We start from the raw sequence: 15,813 nt of genomic DNA, 5'->3' as shown, positions 1-15,813 counted from the left end.
CTCCCCCTCCCCCTGACCCGACCTCGTGTCAGCCTCAGGTCAACTAGGGTTGGGGCAGTGATGTTCTTTATTTTCTCATGTTCCCTTTCTTTTGTAAGAGGTTGCTACTTAAGATAGCCTCCTCCCTGCCACTTTGTACTACTGAAGAGGATTGCAGGTAGCAATCGAAATATATAGTTCCGCTTACGCAACTTTTTCTTTCGTCCGACTGTGGTGTTAGTTGTGATTTACAAATGTGTTACTACATTTCTCACCTGTGATATATATATATATATATATATATATATATATATATATATATATATATATATATATGTATATATATATATATATATATATATATATATTGTAAATGTCATAAAACTTCGATTGAAGAACCCAAGAACATAAGAATGGAGACTGCAAGAGACCATGAGTCTTACACTAGGCAGTTCCATGTCCTTTACCACCTGTCATTCCTATCCATAAATCTGTCTAAAATTCCCTTGGAACAATCGATAATTTAAGCGCTCACTACTACAGGGTTACTAAGTTTATTCCATTCTTTAATCACTATGGAATGGGAGGGTGGATGGGGGGTGAGGTAGTATGTGTGAGCAAAATTTGACGCAGCCCGAAGGGATTTCTCCCCGTCCTCTCCTTTTATGCAATGGGGGGACGGAGAGGGGGGTCGCCGATTTAATGAAGCGGCCTTGCTGTGGATGTGCTGTGTCTTGCGACACTGCTTGTGACCCAGGGCAGTGGACAAGGTGCAGGGATGACCCGTCATCCAGGAGGTGCTAAGATAAGAGGGAGGGTGGAGGGGTGTGGAGTGTATTCAGGGATGGAATGGGTGGGAATGATTTTATGACTTTTTCTTTTTGGCTATCCCCCTTGTAAGGGGTAAAAAGCCTTGGTTTATGTATGTATGTATGTTAGCCACTATATAGATAAACTAGTTCTTGAAACATCTCGACTGGAGGTTTCTTCCATGCGCGTGTAGTTCGGCCTTAATAGGCCACTGCAGGACCGGCCTATCCCCTGAGGTACGATACAGCCTCTGCACCTCACCACGGTGGCTTGGTAAGGTTGTTTGTAGAGTAACAAGTGCTGCGTGTAGAGTTGTCGTTGGTGTGTTGGAGTAACGGCTGTGGTTTGGAACAAAGTCTGAAGTTAGTATAATCGGCTCGACCCCACCAATGAGTTGGTAGCATACATGTGCGACGCTGACCTACAGGACCTCTGATCCCCGCCGCCGTTGTGGGTTGGGAAGTCATGAAAGCGCTTTGCAATGACCAGGCGTCGAACCCGGGTTCCGAGACGGGAGCTTTACCTTCTGTTCCACGTAGGAGCCCCGTCGTGTTCAGGTTCGAGACTGTGCTGAGTTGCTTTCCAAGTGGCCGTCCATCCATCCATCCATCCAGGGGAGGTTCCTCGGCCTCATCGTGTCCTCCCCCCAACCCCCCAACCTCCCCCATAGAGCGTCACCACTGAGGACGAGATTCCTTTCGGGCAATCACTGGGCTTCCAAAAAAACGATCTTCGTCAGCCCCCGACGCCCGCGGTGTCGTCAGCAGAGCCAAGAAACGACATGACGACCCTTCTGGGACAGGAGGAGTGGGAGGAGGAGGAGGAGGAGGAGGAGGAGGAGGAGTAGTCTTAGTCTTGACAGTGACTGTATATATACAGTCATTCTCTGCCTCGCCACATTCAGCATCCTTCCAGGCGGGAATCCTTCAGCATCCTTCCAGGCGGGAATCCTTCAGCATCCTTCCAGGCGGGAATCCTTCAGCATCCTTCCAGGCGGGAATCACCCCCCCCCCCCACCTTGCTCCCGGGCCCGAGTCCCCTCACGCGACAGACAGCTCAAGACGGGCCTCCCTCCGGGCGGCGAGTGCCCTCGGCTCTGATCCCAGACCTCCTACTCGAAGTAGTGGAGAGGCATCGGTGATCTCCCGAACTCCTCTGCGGCCAAATTCCCCTCCTCCCGAACTCGCGCGGCCTGGAACTTGGCTCAGTCCGCCCTGCCAGAGGCTCTGGGAGTGATCAGACGCAGTCACGGAAGTGGCGGGTGAGCGGTGACGACGAGGAAATGTGAACAAAGTTACTGCTGCTGCTTGTGAGTCGACCCTGCATTGCGGCGCCACCATGCAAGCCACCTCTTCCTTCTCCTCCTGACTCCAGTACGGAGGAACGTGGGCTGTGTAACTCTCCAGGGATGGATGAAAGCACCAAAGCTATTTATTCGTGTGGTGGACCATTCTATGTGCGAGCCACCTGATGATCGATAATGGGAAAAGAGGCTTTCTCGAAATACGTATTACGACCTGTGTATGCACATTAGCGAGCCCAGGAGAAGACAAAGTTCGTCAGGACTCAGGAGCGATCAGTCGTGGCACAGATCAGGGTCCACTCTGGAGGCGTGCAACTGGAAACCTCCCTCGATGTGCATGCAGTCTGGATTAGGACTCAGGAGCGATCAGTCGTGGCACAGATCAGGGTCCACTCTGGAGGCGTGCAACTGGAAACCTCCCTCGATGTGCATGCAGTCTGGATTATATATCAGGGCCGGATTTAAGCCTATTTGATCTCAATGGAGATCCCCCTTATCCATGTTCTATCCGGGCCTCACAATGCCTAGCACCGCCCCTACTTCGGTGTTATCATTAAACAAGGAATAGGGCGACGACGACCAGGCCGGAATAGTTCCCACGCGAAACAGGAGGTGGTCTTCATCTTATGGAACTCTGTTGTGAGTGCCCAGAGGCGATCAGGCCAACGTCTCTTTTGTGGGATCCTTTCTTCCCTGATTCTCCTCCAATAGTATGGAACTCTGTCAGGAGCACCCAGAGTAGATCAGATTCTCTTCTCTCTCCTCCTCGCAAAGTCTTCGGGATGTTTGATGATGATGATGATGATGATGATGATGATGATGATGATGATGATGACGATGACGATGACGATGATGATGACGATGACGATGATGATGATGATGATGATGATGATGATGATGATGATGATGACGATGACGATGACGATGACGATGATGATGATGATGATGATGATGATGATGATGATGATGTGGGAATTCCAAGTGAAAAGGACTGCAGTCAGCCAAGAGGGGTGTGGGGTGGGGTGTCTTTCTTTTGCGCCGCGTGTGAGCTCAGCGAAAGATGACAACCTTCAGTTTGTGATGGAAGTCAGCCTAGCGGGTAATTTGCCGATTTTCTTGTTACATTCTGCCGCTGTATTTCTATGGGAATATTTTTTCTTTTCGTTTCATCTTCGTGAGTATTCTTTTCAGCGTCTAAGTTGCAACCTCTGACTTCTTCATAAATTGAAAGGATCTTTTGATCATTTACTGTGGTAACGACTAAATTACCCTGAATGGCTCACTGATCCAGCACTGGCTGTTTACGTCGCTAAGCCAAAGCATTTCCATCTTCAAGACGGTTCAAGACAGCCATGCAGTGGCGAAATGGCCGGGAAGATCTGGCTGCCATGACCTTGGCGAGACCCATCCACTGGCGGATGCGGGGGTGCGGGAGGATTTGAAAGGGCTTAAGCCCCCCCCCCCCCCCAAAAAAAAAAAAAAAAAAAAAAAAAAAAAAAAAAAAACATCAACGTCCCATTTTCATTTATTTTTTTTTTTTTTTTTTTTTTTTTTTTTTTTTTTTAACCGACCCTCCTATAAATACATATCTAACGTATTTCGGATTTAATTGACACTGTCCGAAGGCCGAACCGGACCATATAAAACATATGGAATGCGGTTAACACTTTCATAACAGTTTTTGTTTATATGTCTTTATTTTATTTTAATTTTGTTTTATTTTCTGCCATACTTGTATTCTACTTTTCAGGAAGAGCCATGTATGTGCGTGTGTATATATTTTTTTACAATTGCAATTTAATTTAGTGACCATTTCCTCAATACACCTTTGCAACTAGCTTCAAAATGTTTCTAAAATTGTTCACATTTCAAACTCCCTAGCTGATTCGGGTCCCTTCGCTCGCTTCCCACTCTCTCATACTTAGTTCAGCCCCCCCAAAATTATTTTCTGGATTCGCCACTGGACCCACCCTCTTTTGTTTTACGTCCGTGACCCCCTTAGGAGGCCATGGAGTTTCAAAAGTGGGGTCCAGCGATTAGGCCTAAGTTTAGTGATGAATTTGTGGTCTCATGCAGGCTGAAGAGCAGCATCGCATAAGTGTGTGGAATACACGAAAAAACATGTTGAGAACCACTGGTTTACGTCAACACCCGGAGGCAAGAAAACCGCTTTTTATGCAGTTCGGGTTTGGGCCAAATCCATCTATTGACAGCGCGTAGAGCACTGTAATTCCTGTCGTCTCTTACTGATGCATTCTTATAAAGGATTGCAAGGAAGGAGCATGCCGACAGGAGACCTTTTGGTCCATAAATACGTTGGATGCGAAAAATGGTACAATGACATAAATATTAATAAATAAATAAATAATGAATAAAAAAGTAGATAACTAAAGTTAAATAATAAACAAAAAAGTGAATTGTAAATAATAAATGGAGAGATAAATAATGATAAATAATCAAATACATAATGATTATACAAACAGACAAATAAATGGCAGGCATTTATACACCAGTTGCAACCCACAGAACATACTACAGTACTTCATCTCTTTTTCTTGGCTCGCATATTATCAACTCTTAATGTTGTGAGCTAACCTACACTATATTATAATCGTGCATATTAACTATTTATATTGTAGGGTGAATGACCACTGTAAAAATGGACATGAAAGTCTCGATTTTATTTTGACTCTGTTTACCTCTATTGAGAGCTAATCTACACCATAATTGTACATATTATTAACTGTTTATATTGCAAGGTGAATAACCAATGTAGAAATGGAAATAAAGGTTTTTGGTTTAATTGATCATTTCCCAGCGTCGTCGTCTTCAGATCTTTAGACATATGCATTTACCCATCATACTTCTTTTTCTTTTTTTCTAAGCAAACTTTACTTCACTCGTAATCCCTGACAGACTACCATTGTCTACATACTATTTCTGAAACTCAACTGTGGTGTTTGAAGAGTAAAGCTCTCGATGAAATTATCTAGTTTTTTTTTTACCAGCCTGCCTGCGTTTGATGATTAATGTCTACTTTCAGATAAGTTGTTTTCGCCTCGTTTGTGCTCTAGGCCAGTTTCATACACTTACTTTTCAGAAGAGTTTCTTTTTATGATAAATTTCCCTTACTTTTCTTTGGTTCCTGACTTCCCTCCTAGTTTGAAGCTAGGTCATTGTTTTCATTAGATTACTTTGGACTATTCGCTTTCTATATTGCATGTAGTATACTCCATAATTATTTAATATTCAATAACTTGCAACTCGCAGCCTTAGATCTCTTCGTTATTTCTTACATTCAAATATATTGTTGATTTAGTTCCATTCCTAGTTGTTCAGTCTCTTTATTATGATTAAAGACCCAACTCAAAAGAATGCTGACTAATTATAACTTCTACTTATTCTCCTTTGTGCTTGCTGAGCTCCTCATTATTTTTTCTTCTTTTATCACTTCTATGATAAGTTGATAACTTTGCGATTTGGTCGCCATTGTCTAGTGCTCATAAAACAACCTTCTCAAAGGTTATTTTCTTAATTTCTTTCGGTTTTGGAAGTGAATTTAGCCGCGCAGCATACCATTTTACTTATTGTTAATTTATAAAAATGACATCACTGATGATAACGTATTGTATATATCTAAACTTCCAAGAGCTGAAGAGTTTCCAAGAAGTTTCAGTTTGAATGACCAAATATTGCCACGTAAAAATTGTTTTAGTATAAGTCAATGAATACAAAATTTGTGTATAAATTTGAATGTTTAAATTATATATAATGAAAAACGTAAAGTGGAATTGATATATAAAATATATTTTTGTTTTACAGAGAATGGAACCATATAGATACTTTCCACTATGCAATACTCGACGAAGTCTTGGCTGAGAGAGGACGTACAGCTGTACTATTTATCAAAAATGGCTTCTTTGATGGCACGTACAGTTGCACGAAATGCACGAGTTGGAGTCCAAGTCACGACCGTCAGATACGCAAACAAAAGTAAGTGAAGATATAAAAGTTTGGGGTTTTGGTTTAGACTCAGTTCGATGAAATAACCAAAGTATGCGATTTAGGTTATCTCCGGCCTTTGATCAGCTGTTATAAAATGTTGAGCAATCAAAAATGGAACTGTTTACAACTTATCCGCTTATCATTAAGTCTTATTTACCCCATTAGAAGGATACATAAAACACTAGGAGTTTAATTTGTATAGTTTGTATGGGTATTAGGGAAGGTTATTTTTGTTTATGAAGACATAGACCATAGTTGCGCAAGGTATTTTGTGGACTCCCGGGCGCCACAGTTGTGATAATCATAATGTCAACCTACTTTGGAAGTGTTAATGTTACCGTGTAAAAAAATAGATTTTTACGTCTGTTGCTGGTGAAATGTACAAATTACCAAAGCTTAGCTAGATTTTTGTAGTTGCGTGATGTATTCGGTGGTACGTGACTTTTTACATGTTTACAGGTCGTCTAATGAATTGGGAAGTTTTGATTTATATACCAAATAGATCTCGGTTTCAAAATTACCAGCAATCCCTTGGGTTTTGAATACTTAAGAAATGCCCAGATCTTAATATTTTCACGACTACAGCTCACTGTCCTGGAATCACTTGAGTGCATCATAATTCATTATTCTGCCTATCAAACCACTAACTCTAAGACTATCAGTGCAGTATAGGCCTGCTGCTCACAGAATCAAAATTACCTAGATGCAGTCATTACTTAGTCACAATCAATGTCTTACACTAGTGTACTCTTAAATTTCCCTGGAAAAATGCAGTATTTTGATTAATTGCAGAATTGTGCAAACACAGATATTTAACAGGAAATTTTTGTCCAGCAGCTAACCTAGCTTAACCATTTCATTAGAAATATATGGTAAAATTTTAGTTGTGCACACCTATGGCTATGGCTATGCGATGTCACAATAGAAAATTAACTAACGAAGTCTAGCCGGATGAATGGTATGCCATGTTTATTTTGATGTTGACATCGAAGAAATGAAAGGATGATAAATTGATTTATTCTAACCTAACCTGTATTTAGTAAATTGGTACCATAATTTAGAGGTCATCCAGATCGTCGTTGTGATGGATGTTGGTGGCCTGTTTATCCACTCCTGATTGTGGGGTATAAGTTTCTCGTAGCTACAAGGAATGCATGGATTTCAGCTCCATAGCATTCCTTCAAGAATATATGGTAAATATTTAGTTTCGACCAAGGGAGGAATGTAGCAATAGAAAACTAAATATTAATTTTGTAAATTAAACTGTATCAACGTAATGTGCAAATTTTGTGTGCGGAAATGAAAAACAAAAGTGCTAAAACACATTTCTTAAGTAACGAAGTCGTGTATGACGAATGGTACGCCATGTTTATGGTAGATGCCGACGTCGAAGAAATGAAAGGACAATAAATTTGTCTAAGGTAAACTAAACTAACCTAACCTAAACTGTGTTTAATAAATCATTACCTGCAAATTAGATGTCATCCGGCTCGTCCTCATTGTCGTTGTGAGAGATGTTGGCGGGCTTTTCAACCACTCTCTCAGCTTGCGGAGTATACAAAGATTTTGCAGCTTGAAGGAATGCATGAATCTCCGCTCCATAACATTCCTTCATGAAAATGTACCTTGCGAGGTACTGTCGGAAGTACCGAGGCCGTATACCAGGCCTCGGTGCCCACTCTTTGACGTTGCGCCAAAGCCTCTCAATAATCTGGGTGTGTACCTCAGGGTCCCCTGGCGCGACAAAGTTTTGCGAGTGGTTGACAGTGAGGTGAGTGTACCTGGTGTCCCCGAGATTGCGGTATGCACGCCAACAATCGCTCGCGATCACAGAACCTTGCCTGATAAAGTGCCGAATTGTTGGCACGAGAGTTTCTTGGTCTCTCCTTTCTCCCTCAGGATCTACCAGTGGAACAAGAAATCTCTTTTTATTACTCCCTTTTAATTCCACTGAACATCCACACGTGAGAGAGAATCCTGCCTATGTTGGCGTGCCTTCGAGAGATAAGAGTCTCGTCTATCTCTACCACAATCCCAGGGCCACCAATTGGCTCTTGGTGGTTGAACCATTCCTCACACACCTCGCTGCAAAAGCTCCGCCAGTCTACACTAGTCGTTATCAATATTTGAAGGTCACGGGTTGCGTCTTCATGACTAAAAGTCTTAAGCACCCACTTATTGATGAAGCACACCAATTGCCACGGTTGTATGTGACTTCAAGAAATGTACCTTTATAGTCACTGACCGTATAGGTGCATTGCTTTTTCTTCCTCTTTGCTCGTGCTATAAAGTTGTTGCACACCCAGGCATGACGATCTTCATGGAACCAGTACGGTCTATTACACCTGGGGCAATTTTTTTTACCGTACATGGCAGAACCCCGTGCTCTCGCAGAAATTGTACAGATGACTTGTTGTCTTTATAGCATCGCTTAAGAACGTCACCTGGAGTGGGAGCACAACCTGTACACAAAGTGATGTCCATCTTGAAAGTGACGTCTACTTGAAACATCAGTTTCAAGTAGACCGGGCAGACGACAAGATGGCGTACCGATCCTATGCTACCGACTTCGTTCATTAGCATATTTACCTTGTAGCAACGTATTTTTATTTTCATTTCCGCACACAAAATTGAATATTACGTTGATACATTTTAATTTACAAAATTAGTATTTATTTTTTTTTTCCTATATTCCTCCCATGGTCGAAACTAAATATTTACTGAATATATACCTTGCAAGGTACTGGCGGAAATAATGGGGGCGTACACCAGGCCTCAATACCCTCTTTCACATCATGCCAAAGTCACTTGATAGTTTGAGTGTGTACCTCCTGGTCCCCTGGTTCAACCGAGTTTTTTTGAGTGATTGATAGTGTGACGAGTGTTACCCAATGTCCCCGAGATTGCGGTAGGCACGGCAGCAATGGCTGATGATTACAGACCCTGACCTAAAACTACAAATGAGAGGCACTAGAGTGTATCTCTCCATTCTCACTCAGGATCTACAAGGGGTACAAGGAATCACTTTTTGACTCCCTTTCAGTTCCAGACCCGAGAGAGAATTCTCCCAATATTGGTTGAGAAGTGTCTCATCTGTTTCTACCACAATCCCAGGGCCACCAATTGGCTCCTGGTGGTTGTACCACTGCTACAAAAACTGTGCCAGTCTAGTAGAAAATTGCAGATCACAAACTGCATCATCGTGACTAAAAAAATTTAGAACCCACTTTTTTTATGAAGCGTACTAATTGCTACAGTTCTATATGACTTTTCTTTAGAAAAGTGCCCTTCCAGTCACTCGTACTAAAGTTGCATTTCTTTTTCTTCTTTGCGCATGCAATATAGTTCACCCACATGCTGATCCCCACGGAACCAGCATGGTATATTACATTTTAGGCAATAAACTATGAATGGCAGAACCCAGTGTTCTCTCAGAAACTGCAGAAGCCTTGTTGTCTTTGTAACATACCCTGGAGTTGCAGAACAACCGGTGCACAAAGTGATGTCCATCATGTAACTGACATTAATTGGACCAGGTGATTGCAAACACTTGATAGACAAGATGGCGTTTGTTAGTATATTTGCTTGTAGCAAGGTATTTTAGTTTATTTCCACCAAGATAGCATATTGCATTCATGTATTATGATTTACAAAATTAATTAATTTTCTAATGCAATATCAGGTGTGGACAACTAAAATATAAATATACATACATATACCAAAGGCTTTTCCCCCCTTACATGGGGGGTAGCCAAAAAGAAAGAGGCATAGAAACCACTCCCACCCATTCCATCCCCTACACATTCCACTCCCCTCCACCCTCCTCCCTCCCTCTCATCTTGGCACCTCCTGGATGACTGGTCATCCCTGCATCCTGTCCACTGCCCTGGGTCAGAAGCAGTGTCACAAGACACGGCACATCCACAGCAAGGCCACTTCATTAATTCGGCGACACCCCCCTCTCCGTTCCCTCATGAAGAAAAGGAGAAGACTGGGAGAAATCCCCTCGGGCTACATCAAATTATTTCTCGTACACACTACCACACCCACCCACTCAAGTGCAAAAAAGTAATAGGTGTTTTGTAAGAAGTACCTATGTGATATAGTAATTACAAATGAAATATTCATTCTGTAAATTATAATGCAGCAATGTAATAGATTTTTTCTTGGCAGAAGTAAATAACAAAAAATCCTGCTAAACGCAAATACATTACTGAATGGCACTGCAATGATAAGTTCCAGACACCATGTTGTTTATCCAGTCCCATCAATGTCAGTTTGACGGTGGCTATGATGTGTACTGGCTTCTTTGATGGCACATACAGTTGTCACCACACTAGATATTTTTAAAAGTACGAGATAAATTCCCCAGTAACAGTGACATCAATCCGATAATTTTTATGACAGTTGCATGCAGGATTCGAACCCACTGCTTTCGGCCACCCGTAAGATCACTTTCACAGAGCCTTAGCCCACTACACCAACAGAGTCTGAATTGAATTGATTGATGGTGTAACCTATGATACATCCATGTCTTTCAAACAACACATCACAAACATAAAAAACAAATGCACACCTAGACTTAATGCACTTAAGTAAATCACTGGAACGACATTTGGACAAAACAAAGAAACTAATATACATACATACATACATATACCAAGGCTTTTTCCCCCTTCCAAGGGAGGTAGCCAAAAAGGGAAAGGCATAAAAACACTCCCACCCATTTCATCCCTAAATACACTCCACACCCCTCCCACCCTTCCTCTCATCTGAGCACCTCCTGGATGACGGGTCATCCCTGCACCCTGCCCACCGCCCTGGGTCAGAAGCAGTGTCGCAAGACACAGTACATCCACAGCAAGGCCGCTTCATTTAATCGGCGACCCCCCCTCTCCGTCCCCCTTTGCATATAAGGCGAGGACGGGGAGAAATCCCTTCGGGCTGCGTCAAAATTTACTCACACATACTACCCCCCCCCCCGCCCATTCCTCCTCATGCAGTCACAACATCATCCATATACAACCATTCTCCACTCACCTCTGTCTTCCGTCCTCTCCCTTCCTTCCTCAACAGACATTCCCCTCTTCCCCAAAGCCCCCTTCACCCCATCCATCCACCTCATCCTAGGACGTCCCCTCATGTTCACTCCCTCCACATCTGCCTTCCATACCTCTTTTACTAGTCTTTCTTCACTCATTCTTTCCATGTGTCCAAACCATCCCAATATTCTTTCATCAACCCTATCTCCCAAATCCTTTTTCACCCCTGTTCTCCTCCTCACCTCCTCATTTCTCAATCTATCCAGCCTAGTAACCCCCACCATACTTCTCAGACACCTCATCTCAAACACATTCAAACTCCTTCTCTCTTCTTCTCTTATGTTCCACGTTTCTGCCCCATACAGTGCTGTTGGCACAATCACTCCTTCATACAGTCTCCTTCGCATCCATTCCCAAATGTCTATTCCTCATTACACTCTTTAAACCACCAAGGCATTTACTCGCTTCTCTCAATCTACATTCTACCTCCACCTTCACTCCACCTTTTCCTGCTACACTTGCACCCAAGTATCTAAAACTATCCACTTCCTCCAGTCGCTCTCCCTTAATGTTCACTTCCAGTCTACTGCCACTTTCACCCCTTGTACATCTCATCACCTTACTTTTACCCACATTTATCTTTAGCTTTCTTCTATCACATACTCTCCCAAACTCTGACCCTGCCACAAGCGCAGTGTCGTCCGCAAACAACAGCTGGCTCACCTCCCACTTTTCTCCATTTTCTTTAACCATCTCCAATCCCTGACTCACTACCCTAGCATTCACCTCTCGCACAACCCCATCCATGTATAAGTTGAACAGCCAGGGCGACATAACGCATCCTTGACGAAGTCCCACCTTTACTTCAAACCACTCACTCTCTCCATTTCTAATCCTAACACATGCTCTACTACTCTCATAAAAGCTCTTGACAGCTCCCAAAAGCTTTCCTCCTATCCCATAAATCTGCATAACCTCCCACAGTGCCTTTCTGTCTACCCTATCATAAGCCTTTTCCAGATCCATAAAAGCCCAAAAAACATCCTTCCCCTTTCCTATAGCTTTCTCACATATGTCTTACCACAAAGATCTGATCTACACAACCTCTACCCGTCCTAAATCCACACTGTTCCTCACCAATTACTCCTTCTGTTACTCTCCTAACAATATACAAACAATGCATACGCTCAGTGTTGAATTATGCGAGTCCTGCATAGGCTCCTAATCTCAGTGAGACACACCACAACACCCTTCAAATCATGCAAAACAAAGCCCTAAAAACAATTACAGGCTGCACAAATACAACACCAACAGACCATTTACACCATGAAACAAAAGTCCTCAAAGTCAAGGACCACCTCGACATGAGAGGCACACAAACACTTGCCGCAGCCACCACAAACACATCACTCCCGCTACACTACATAGCAGAACACCCACACACACCAAGAAACATTAAAACAACACCCAAAGACCTTTATTACGCACAAATACTCTCTTCTCTTCTTCCACAACCACAGTCCACTTGGCCAGACTGCGGTGCGGCCACCACCCAGCACTTCTAAGCTACCAGAAGAGGCTGGATGACCGCATTGTGAACAGCTGCCCAGGATGTAACACTTCACCCCATACCATACAACACATAATGGAAGACTACATTATACACAATCATGCACGCAAACAACACAACATACACTCAATAAAGGATTTGTGGGAAAACCCAGTTTCGACTGTAGCATTCCTTGGGGAGACGGGACTGCTCGGACAGACAGTCTAGGGAACGACAACAACAACAGTCTGTTGGTGTAGTGGGCTAAGGCTCTGTGAAGGTGATCTTATGGGTGGCGGAAAGCAGTGGGTTCGAATCCTGCATGCGACTGTCATAAAAATTATTGGATTTTTAAAAGTGTTACAGAGCTGAGTTTTGCTTTTCTTTAAGCTATGATACACCCGCACATCCTGCAGTCCGGTTGGATGCCAAAACGTGACTGCAACGCTGATGACCTAGAATTACAGGCACTGCATTACTAAGTCCAGAATGAGTGAGACGAATTCATCATAATTTTAATTTCTTCGGCCTCTGCATCTATCAAAACAAAAATGGCGTCTTGAGAAGTCGTTGTGGCTCTGTTCATTAGTGTAATGCTTTTAGCAACTTTTTCTGTTATTGATTTCTGCCAAAAGAAATGTGTTACATTGGTTTGTTAGAATTGATAACAAAATATGTAATTTTCTATTGCTATATCGTTTAAGTGTGCACCTCTAAAAATTTCCTCAAGGATGTTAAGGGCAGGTGTGTGTGCGCGCGTGCGTCTGTGTGTGTGTTCGGGTGCACTTAGGTCTCCTTGACCATGGGCATGGGTAGCTTGTATCTAGGATACACGGTTCATTTGTTTATGGTGTTCTGTGTGTTTTGCTGAATATGACGGAATGGGTCGTAGTGGTGGTTTGAATTTTGGCATCCATCTGCGGATAAGAAGGTAATGGGAGGGAGCTGGGTGTTGTGCCACCTGAGGAATAGTGCGTTAGTAACGCAAGTTCCCATCTCCGGTTATTTTATGTTTTAGAGAAGGGAATATTAGTGTTGTAGTTTAGGTATTATTGAGAATATTCATAAGAAGTAAATACTTTTTTTCATATATAAAAATCAGCCTAAAAGGAAATTAAAATCTGTAACACGTTGATGGTAATGCACCCGACTCTGGATAGAGGTTTGCACCATGTGTCGGGTTCCTCTTCTGGCAAGTTCACACTTGCTGGTATGGACTGTTGCCACATCCTAGGAAAAAGCTCTTGCAGCACCATGTGTCGCTGTGAATATTTTGCTAGAAATCTGTGGCCACAAGGAATGAAGGCACAAGTCACTCGGTAAATATTTTGTGTATTCTTGGGTGTGCAAGTGTAGGGCAGTACAAGGTAATGTGATTCTAGCTGTTGTAGAAGTATAGGGAAACATAGACCCTATCCCCAGTTATCCAGGTAAATAATATTCCATCCTTATTTTATGTTTTATGATACAGAACTTGAAATGACAAAGTGCGGGTTTGGGCAGCTGAAAGAAATGCTTATTTCAGCATACAAACAACTCATAAGTGCTACATAACTATGCATCCACTGCATTTAAGAAAACAGACATCTTACAGATAACATGAAAAGTCTTGTGGATAAAAAATTGCCATTATTAAACAACGAAGATCGAATGTGCACACTGAAGCCCTTCTTATGGATCAGCACACGAATGATAGGCTTCTGTGCCCAAGTCATTGTGTACTATGCTTAGACTTGATTTTTCAGATGGCAACTAGATTTCTTGATAGTGACTTGCGGGCTGAATCAGACTGGCCAGTGTCTTGGGGGGGGGTGCAGGTCTCCTGCGAGAGAACTGAGGATGTTTATCTGGCAAGATGGGTGGTGGCAACATTATTGTTATGTTTGGTTTATAGAATTTGGTATCCTGGCCCACCCAGGATGCACTGAAGCATGATTTGAGGCTGCCGTGGCAAGGTGGGTGTGGGGGCAGGGGAGGGGTGTTGGCAACTTGTGAAATGTAGCCACGATGGAGTTGCTATGAGCACCTCTTGGTTGACTCGTCAGATCTGCATTGCCGTGGGCACACAATTAATTATGTCAATGATTGTTACTCTGTTGTTGTTCATGGAAGGGTTCACCATCATATGGAAACAAGACTGACAAGGAATCTGTATTCACACATTGACTGGCAGCAAAAGGTACCATCAGGTATAGTGTTGCACACACACATAAAGTAGTATGTTATATCAAGTATTTACTGTATCTACTGAATAACATCTGTTGTTGCCCCACAAGTTTCAAATGAAGGTGTTACTTCTGTCAGTATGAGGCAGGGAATTTGAGGTAGAATCTTTGCAGCTCGCTTTCCACCCTGTCAGTAATATTTCCTGGTTTATTTTCACATTGTCACGGATACAAAATCCACTTGATTCTGTGTACAATGTAGTTGTCACCTGGCTGTGGAGGTGGGCAGTGATGTCATACCACCATCAGTACTTCTTCTTTACCTCCTCCTAGCTGTGGGTAATGCACAGTTACCAAAGGAGGGACACTGCACTCCTCTCTGATAGTGACTGTAACACTCTGCCCCAAAGTTCCCTAAAGCACGTAATGCAGAGATGACTGTTTTGGCTGCTGCTATGTGCCTCCTAACACATGCTCATTTGGAGTAGGGGGGGTGGGGGTCAAGTGCCATTGATTCAATTTTATATATGCACTTGACCTTCCATTCAATGGACAAATGCATGCAAAGAGTGGTCCATTCCTATCAAATGTAAACAGAATGGAGATAATTGGTACATAACAGACAAATGACTGTTGTTGGTAATTTGGTACAGTATACATTGATTGATTGACTGCCAGAAAATGATATGGTAATATTGTGTTTATTGATTAGTTGTAACACACACAACAGGCCTGATGTTGGTGGCCTGGACTTGTATTGGACAACTGCGTGCAGCATTGGACAGTTGGGCCATCGTCCAGCTCTAATGGACGGAATCATTTGTTCACTAATTCGAGGATCTGTTGCATTGGAGTGTGTGTGTGTGTGGATATGCACATGTGTGGTAGACATTGTGATAGGTTGACATAAATGTGAAAAGGAAATATAATCGTCTTAATCCGAGGTTATTTCAGACTAGT

This window comes from Oratosquilla oratoria, chromosome 12, assembly GCF_046742065.1.
Source record: "Oratosquilla oratoria isolate Oo_2021 chromosome 12, ASM4674206v1, whole genome shotgun sequence".
NCBI lineage: Eukaryota > Metazoa > Arthropoda > Malacostraca > Stomatopoda > Squillidae > Oratosquilla > Oratosquilla oratoria.
Note: the sequence above shows the minus strand (reverse complement) of the source record.